General features: G+C 33.9%; 1 protein-coding gene and 1 long non-coding RNA gene across 2 annotated transcripts in view; one reads left to right on the top strand and one right to left on the bottom strand.

The window, feature by feature from the left end:
- Nucleotides 1-9,236, bottom strand: part of LOC106464153 (protein TMEPAI-like) — a 76,817-nt gene that overhangs the window by 63,677 nt on the left and 3,904 nt on the right. The window lies entirely within an intron of this gene.
- On the top strand, nucleotides 7,233-8,856 carry LOC111086941. The gene is made up of 2 exons (XR_002611659.1): nucleotides 7,233-7,734; nucleotides 8,365-8,856. It is a non-coding gene; the product is annotated as an uncharacterized LOC111086941 (long non-coding RNA).

The following is a 9,236-nucleotide window of genomic DNA, read 5'->3' as shown; positions in this document are numbered from 1 at the left end:
GGCATAATGGTAGCAAAGAATGGGCCCTTAGATTATTCTTAAAAGGGCAACTAACATCCAGAATGTGTCTAAACATTACTGCCTATCATTTTCTTCCTGACTGACAACGAATATTCCAAGACGCTGATTTTGTCCGAAATTATTTGAAAGATTATGAAAGTAATTTCAGTCACATACTTTGGCCAACTCAATCACCAGGTCTGAGTGTCAGTCACCTAACTTGATCAACTCAATCACCGGATCTGAGTGTTAGTCACCTAACTTGACCAATTTAATCACCGGGTCTGAGTGTCAGTCACCTATCTTGGACAGTTAAATCACGGGGGATGAGTGCGATTGATAATCTTTGGGATAAAGTAGAACGTCCACTTATCTTTTATCAACATCTGTGAACAAACTGCAGACTATATTCTCAATGAATGGCCTCTGTCGAATAAGACACCTTCCAACATTTTATGGAGTCCAGACTATTGTTGTAGCGAAAGGTACCGCTATGTGATATTTGATGGAGATTCTAATAATGGCATTAGTGTACATAACATAAGATACACGCTCAGCACCAATAAGTTCTCATTGATAAGTCGTTCGTGGCATACTAAAGCACTTCGATCTGTAGAAGAAAACTCCTCTGCAAAATCTGATTTCGTTTAGATGTGATTGTTCTATATTTACCAATACTTAGAATTTCTATGTTTTTGTTTCCTTGACAGTAAAAATCTATTAAACAGAAAGCTTAATAAAAACAAAGGTTTGTGCACTTTTTGGTCCATAATGCAGAGAAGACGAGAATATATCACGATTAAGAAATCTTAAATACGATCCAAATCGATGATTCTGTTAGTTTAAGCAGATATTATACTTCCTAAAACACATTAATAACCAAACAACGTTATGTCGAGAATATGAAGACCCGATGATGCTACTAAACATCTTGTGTTTTTGCTTAACAGTAATTTCCGGTTCTTTTTATATTACTTAAAAGGGCAAGGTGAAATGCTTACTTCTGTAACCTCTTATTATCATTTAGAAATCCTACCAAAGTTGAGAAAAATGTATTTCTTATATTCTGTTTGGATTATGACTCTTGCACTTAATGGCAGGCCTCATCTTTTGATAGCTACTATCTCTTTTATGTGTAGTTCAGTAGGATCCGCGAATTATTTTACAGGAAAGACGATTAATTCTCCCTAATTCTTTGTTGTAAACATTGCATTTTTCACCTGAAATAGTTCCTGTAGCATCGATGACAGGTATATGAATACATTCATCTTTGGAGTTTAGGAATATTGTCCTTCCCACTTAAAAAAAGTTTGGGAATCCTGAAATGACTTCTGATGAAAATACGAAAATAAATTTGTGGATACAAGTTTTACAAAAGTTGTACGAAATGATATTTTACGACAAATGATATGTCACCAGTATATGGCAACACAAGTTTGCTTACAGTTGACAGAACCATATGCTTTCTTGTATTTGAGAGTTTACCTAGAATATTTTGAATATCGTCATTGATGAAGTGAAGGAGATAATTATTATAATTTTTTCAAAAATTCTCTTACGTTGGAGAATATACGAAGTGGTAGTAGGAAGAAAGGAATCATTTTTACCAAGTTGAACTTGAGGAACTCGGGAACTAACATTTCAAAACAATCAAATAAAGTAAAAGTTTTCTTATGAAAGCATCCTACGTCAAAACCTGTCCCTGCACGTTGAACAAGGGTTTCCAAGAAGGAAGTATACATTCATTTTCAATTTCAATACAAAATGTTACAGTTGGAAGCTGCTAGCTGATTTATTGAACAAAGAAACTAATTTAGTTTCGATTCTCAAAATTAAAATTAGTGCCTCAGCGGTAAATTTACAGATTTACAACGCAAGAATCCGAAGTTCGATTCTCCGTGGTAGACAGAGCACGATTAGTCTATTGTGTAGTTTCGCACCAACGCAGGCAAAAACAAACAAACAAACAATAACTTATAGATAATAATAAAAAACGTTATCTATATATATATATAATAAAGAGGTTTGGACTCCAATGGTAATTAATCTAACCAAGAGTTTTCACGGTAGCGTAAAAATACACTAGCTAAACTAGGACCTAGGCTTAATCCTATAGCAATACCATTAATTTGTTCATAATTTTCATTATTAAAAGCCCCCCAATGGCAAAGTGGTATGTCTGCGAACATACAACACTAGAAACCTGGTTTCGATACCCGTGGTGGGCAGAGTACAGATAGCCCATTGTGTAGCTTTGTGATTAACTGCCTCCCAGTGGCACAGCGGTATGTCTGCGGACTTACAACACTAGAATCCGGGTTTCGATACCCATGGTGGACAGAACACAGACAGCCCATTGTGTAGCTTTGTGCTTAACTTCAAACAAACAAGTGGTTAACTACAAATAAACGTTGTTAAAAATACAATGTGAGTCTTTAGAACCAGAACTTTATTAGATATCTTTCTTGGAATACCTTTTACAATACGTTGTATTGATAAACTAAACTGGAAGCTAATCAATGGTTTCATTTAAAGTAATTGTTTGTAAATAGAAGTGGTCATACCCATAAACAGACTTGGTAAACTTCATCCTTTTAATACTGTTGAAAAAGCTAGATGTGTCTGTCAGTGTGACTAGATGAAACAAAGCGAAATGTAATGAAGCAGCTTCAGTACATTACTACCTATCATTAAAATGGTGTTAACTAAATAGTGACGTTAAATACGCATCACTGGAATTCCAATTTAAGGGGCTGAAAACTCCCTTTTGGAGAAGATATTTCACTGCATCATCTATCAAAATTTATGTCTCACTTTAAATACTGTAAATTTGGAGGAAAATGTCTGTCTGTTTGTTTTCTCGTTGTTAAGCACAAAGCTACAAAATGGGCATTCTGGGGGAGGGAGGCGGAGGAAAATAAAGGCTGCTTATTTCTCCAAACTACACAAGATTGAATAAACATTGACTGGAATCAAAGTTGGTTACGCTTGAAAGTAGTATTCAACAAAGAAATAACAAGTAAACAACTTAAGATTCCAATAAGAAACAAGTAAATAGCTTCAGTTGCATATACACCAGCTTAATTTCGATGGAACAAGGGCTGCAGCTAGTACTTGAACGGTTATTTCTTTCGAACACTGTGTTAGTAACTTAGTAATGGTTGCCGCAAAATAAAATAATAATGAAAAAATAAAACAATCAATAAATAAAGGCAAGCCGCAAGCCTACGTATTTATTCTAAAGTTACTTGTCTAATGTTTCACTTTCACAAAATATGAGTGAAAGTAACGTTTGTTTGTTTGTAGTTAAGCATAAAGTTACACAATAGGCTATCTGTGCTCGGCCCACCACGGGTATCGAAAGCCGAATTCTAGCGTTGTAAGTCCGCAGACATATCGCAGTGCCACTGGGGGTGGGGGGGTGCATGAAAGTAACGATAAAAAGTTCTGTATCATAGATAGCATTTTGGAAGTTGTATATAGTGTATTAGAATGTATTAGGCTTTCTGCAGAAATTAACCGATTCAAAAGTAAGCTAAATTTACTGAATGTTTAGAAGTTTTTCTCAGAATCATGAATGATTAATGTTGGGCCTGTCACACAACACTGTTAGCGTCACTGGGCTTGGGAAATTTTAGATGTTTCAAAATTAGTTTTTTGTTGAATACTTAATTTCCTATTTTTTCTGATGAAGTAAAATTATTAAATTTTAGATGAAGATTGATTGTACAAACTTCACGTGTAATTGGGCAAACAAAAGTTATCATGTGGTACAGTGTACTGCTACTACTACCATTAGTTGTACTACTAGTCTATAGCCTAATACTAATACTAATAGGCTACACTGATGGCAGACGTTACCGTGTACATATAAATTCACAATTACTACTATTACTTAATGTTATTCACAGTAATATTTTAATGCACAATGTTTAACATATTGTTGCAACAGTTTTATTTCGTTGGGCGGATTCTTTTGGATTATTCGGTATAAAGAAGAATGTAATGAAATTTACCAATGTCATTGCTAGGCCTAAGTGTATAGTAGGCACTAATACAACAATTTCACTCTACAAAACGTATGGTATATCTCTTATACTTCGTCGAAACACAAATTCCATAATCGTAACATTGAACTAACTGTATCAAATAAATTTCTCTACTTCACACTCAATATAATATATTAATAGACTCACTAGTCATCTGCTTTAACCTAACTTACATTCTTTACTGTTCTAAAACTCGAGAAAATTACGAATGTTAAACTACACGCTCATCACGTGAAGTCAAACTTTTCACTGGCCAAACAACATTACATACATCTAAGTTAAAAAGAAAAGCATAGCCTACAACATTATATTTTAATATTGTTCTGATGTTGAATTATTTCTTTTAAGTATATCTATAACTTGTTAATTTTTAACGTATATATTCCCTTATCTTTTCCTCCATATTACATATTGTTGTAGTCTCAGGTGTAGATTGGTTTGTTTTTTAATTTCGCACAAAGCTAGCTGTCCCTAATTTAGCAGTGTAAGACTAGAGGGAAGGCAGCTAGTCATCACCACCCACCGCCAACTCTTGGGCTACTCTTTTACCAACGAATAGCGGGATTGACCATCACATTATAACGCCCCCACGGCTGAAAGGGCGAGCATGTTTGTTGTGACGGGGATTCGAACCCGCAACCCTCAGATTGTGAGTCGAGCGCCCTAACCATTTGGCCATGCCGGGCCTGGTGTAGTTTTATTTAGACATATTATAATTTTTATGTTTTTAAATATGAACATCAAGACGTCTTTCCAAAGGTAAATGATCAAAATGGTTGTTCTCTTTAGTGCAGATCTATGCAACAGGCTATTTGCTTTCTGTCCACCACGGGGAATCGAGCCCCGGATTTTAGTGCTTTAAGTCCGTAAACTTACCGCTGACCCACCAGGAGACTGATAATAATGGACTAATAACATTGCACAATGTATCCTTTTTTATTCCTCAGTAATTTAGAAATAATAAAACTAGCAACATGTTTTATTTTTCAAGCACAATTAAGAAAGTTTGTCATACAAATAAAAAAGAAAATACAAGTGTTTCTATGAATCATGACTAACTGGAACCAAGACTTAAAAAGTATAACAAATATATTAATTATTAATTAAACAGTAAAATGGTACAAATTTATGATGAAAAAGAACTTACAAAAACTATATTTTGTTTCAAACTGTGAAACAAAAGTTATTATTTAACATAGAACTTAATCAGTAGTGTCTTGTGGTATTTTCAATTTGATTTTGTTATATATATATATATGTGTATTACGTGAGTTTTAGTACTTTTCGATGTACTTATTTTATTATCGGGAAGAGGGGGGGGATAAGAAGATCTACCAACACCAAGTCTACACCTTTTGAACTTCTTAGACAAATTAACTTGGAATGCCAATCATTCGAAAACCTGAAAAAAAAAAAAAAAGCAGTGGAATTTGTAAAGTAAATAAAGTCTATAAGAAGAAACCTTCACCTCTTTCAGTGCAATAACAGGTTGTATTTATTGAGGACCTTGAAATATAAATGTCATCATCATTATATCTTTCCTCCGTTGAACGAAAACATTTTGTAAATTCCAATAGTAATACTCTGTAATATATAAAACTTCTCATTCATACTTCTACTTTCAGTCTTTCTAAAACTCCAAAAATTATGATTGTCTTTGACTTTAATATAAATATTTATTTTTTTTCCAACGTGATCTGTTCATAGCATTTCTGTTTTTCACGAGAGTAATATTATTCTCACCAGTTTCATCTTTATTCCTTCTCTATTGAACTCGTGTTTGTTTTTTGCACATAAAAGCATTCATTTAGTTATTTCTTCACGAACCTTTTTCCATTTGTTGTTGTTGTACAAGTTATAATGCAACGAAATACTGAGCCACAATATGGTTACATATAACTTCCATAAATTAAGATTAATATTACTAGAAAGTAATTTGAATACAACAAAAACTAAAATTCGTCTCTTCAAGAATTAATTTCTTTATAACTCCAAAGTTAAAAAGAACATTTGTTCACAACTAGAGGCGAAGACAAATAAGAAATATGATTATTTCACTTTTATAGTTTAATGTATTATTAATATAAAAACTGCTTTTCAGGAAGTAAAGTTAGAAAATATGCCTCTGAAACAACCTCCTAATATTTTGGTTGACATTAGAAAGATGGATGTTTCTTTATTGATGTAGATAATGAATCTCTTAACACTTTATTACATGACATGTCTTACCTTGTTAATTACAGTTGGAATTCTTGCAAGATAAATTATCTATGGACACAATATCATCATTTAAGAAAGTGCTGAATTCAAAATATTCTATGAACAATTTCGTAGGATTTATTCACGAGTGAAATATTTACATGTGCTCGAGGTATATAAAGACTGGTTTAATTATATGTTATTGAAACTGTTGTGCCCTGAGAAATCATTATATGTGTGTGTGGGGGGGGGGGGGGGATATATATATATTGTGACCTGCGTGAAATTATAATTGTTTTAACATCGTATGAATTTAATAAATAAAACATCTTACAATATTTCACAAATGTGTTCATATCTTCAACTGATGTTGTGCTACCCATTGTGTGCTACTTCTCTAAAACTGACGAACCGCTTAAACTTATATACTTAACTATGGTAAGCAACATATTCTGGTAGTTAATTTTGAGCAAATTATAAAACCTTACTACCACGTAATTCTAGAAATCTTGTGCAATAACGAATAAAACAAGAAGTTCCACATGAAGCTACCATTACTCTAGAGTACGAATAGGTGAAACGGACTAAAATAAAGTGGATTCAAAAAAAGCGTTTCAAAAACGTTAGTTTTTTCCATAAAATGACATTTTTAGAGTACAAGTGCTCCACTAATTTTAACTAAAGTATCCAATATTTGTTGTTGTTTTTTTTAATGTTAAAAGCTACATTCTGAACAAGCGCTATTAAAAGCCAAACTTTGGCTAAATAGCACTAGAAATGTGATCATTCAATCACGAGGCTCTTTTCTGAATTTAAATATATAACATAATATTTCTTTTGGGGGGAAGCACAGGTAAGCACTCAATGTGTGGGATACGAAAGGCTTACTTGGTACCTCAACTTGTGATAAGTGCATGAAATTTCCTTTCTCTATAAATATTTAGTGTACAGAGTAAAGGTAAAATCAAACAACTTGCGCATGCTCGCAAAGCAACAGCAGCGGATACAATGGCGAAAGTTAATGTATTTTGGTCATTCGGTAGACCCAGAAAACTTAGTACAGTGTTTCCAAGTGTTGTACGCGTACCTCTGGTGGTACACGAGATGATCTTATGTGATACGCAGACGACTTTTTTATTTTGATAGTTATATATTTATTTTAATATGGATTAGAAAAAAATTAACGCGGTTATTACATTATCTGTCAACAGTTAAACATTGGCTAACGTGTATTCCGAGAGCATGCGCAATGACATACTAAGAACCATGTTCGTTAGTTAGTGTTAGATGAAGATTCTCATTTTATGAGTGTGTGTCCGTTTTATTTATTTTTTCTCTTTTGAATCCATCATGGATCAGTGGTTAAAAACGGGATTTTTAAGGGGTAAAGATGAAGACTGTAGCATGAATTCTGAAGTTCTTTCCACTTTGTTATAACAATGTCATTTTGAGCTGAGAAAAATAATGTTTTGAAATAAATATTATGGTAAGTGATACTGGTTTTCCATTTATCCTAGTGTTGTGAAATTTCGTTTTAAGATAAATTTATTTAAATAAAAAAAGTGAGTCGATATAAAGAAAAATATTATGTAAAACGTAAATAATAGTATAGGTGGTACGCAGATATGGCAAAAATCGAATGACTGAAGTTTGGGAAGCACTGACTTGTATATTGACAAAACAAGTTGACTATAATACAAACTAACTTCCCCACGTATGTCATCCCACGAAATATAATACATATATGATTATACACACAAAAAAGCAGCAATATTTGCAACTTCTGATCAATTTCCTAATGTATAAAATAGAAAAACACATCCCAAAATCATACGAAACCTACATCTGTAATTAAAACGTTCAAAAGAAAGAACAACTGAAACAGTACGTGATTAACAACAGCACATTCACGTCAAGTTATCCCTTGAATTTAGATGACTCTATCTATATAGGAAAAACTCCAACAGAGATAAGGGTTGATACCGTACTTTTATGCAGTTCTCAAGTGCTGGATGTCTAAATCGAGAAAAACTCCAACAGAGATAAGGGTTGATACCGTACTTTTATGCAGTTCTCAAGTGCTGGATGTCTAAATCGAGTTTTTTTTGTTTTTTAGGAACTATTTCTCGAGCAGTGTTTGCCGCTGCTCTATTGGTTAACGCACTCGGGCTGTCTTCACGCCGTCAGGATCACGTAGCAATTTTCTCAGGATGAAGGAATAGAGGTACTGGACTAGTCAGCTAAGTCACCGGATCTGAATGTGATTGAGCATGTGTGGAACTTGTTAGGGAGAGCAGTTAGACAGAGACAACCTGCTCCTACGACTGTCAAGGGGCTCAGAGCTGTCCTCATACAATAGTGGACTGTGCTGCCCCACCAGGTCATCCAAAATGTTATCAGCAGTATGGGGAACATGTACAGATAAGTCATAAACAATAGAAGAGGACATACCAGTTACTAAAGAATAACTTATTTTTCCTTTAATATTTATGCAGTCAAATATTGGCATTTTTCTCGTTAATATTGCTTTTCATATTTGCACATGAATTTTTCGACTTACTTGATATTGTTTACCCGTGATATTTGTTATAAACATGTTTCGTCAATATTGAGTCTCTGTGTGTTTTTTCACTCAAATTTTGAAAAAAAAATCAAAACCTCATTATCCTTTGATTTTTGTGAACAGCGTAACTCAAAATTAGGAACGGCTATGCGCAGATGGCCTTTGAGGAACATTTGTGGAACTCCATATTTGGACCACCCTGTATGAATAATCAGTAAGTGGACGATCATCTGAGCTAGCCCCCCCCCCCCAGGGGCACAGGGGTATGTCTGCGGACTTAAAACGCAAGAAACCGGGTTTCGATACCCGTGGTGGGCAGAGCACAGATAGCCCTTGTGTAGCTTTGTGCATAATTAAAAAAAAAAAACATCATCTGAGCTGATACTTAAAAAACAATTATTAATTAAAACGATGTTGTACAAAAG

The sequence above is a fragment of the Limulus polyphemus genome, unplaced genomic scaffold (assembly GCF_000517525.1).
Source record: "Limulus polyphemus unplaced genomic scaffold, Limulus_polyphemus-2.1.2 Scaffold1572, whole genome shotgun sequence".
NCBI lineage: Eukaryota > Metazoa > Arthropoda > Merostomata > Xiphosura > Limulidae > Limulus > Limulus polyphemus.
This window is presented reverse-complemented; position numbering and strand designations above follow the sequence as displayed.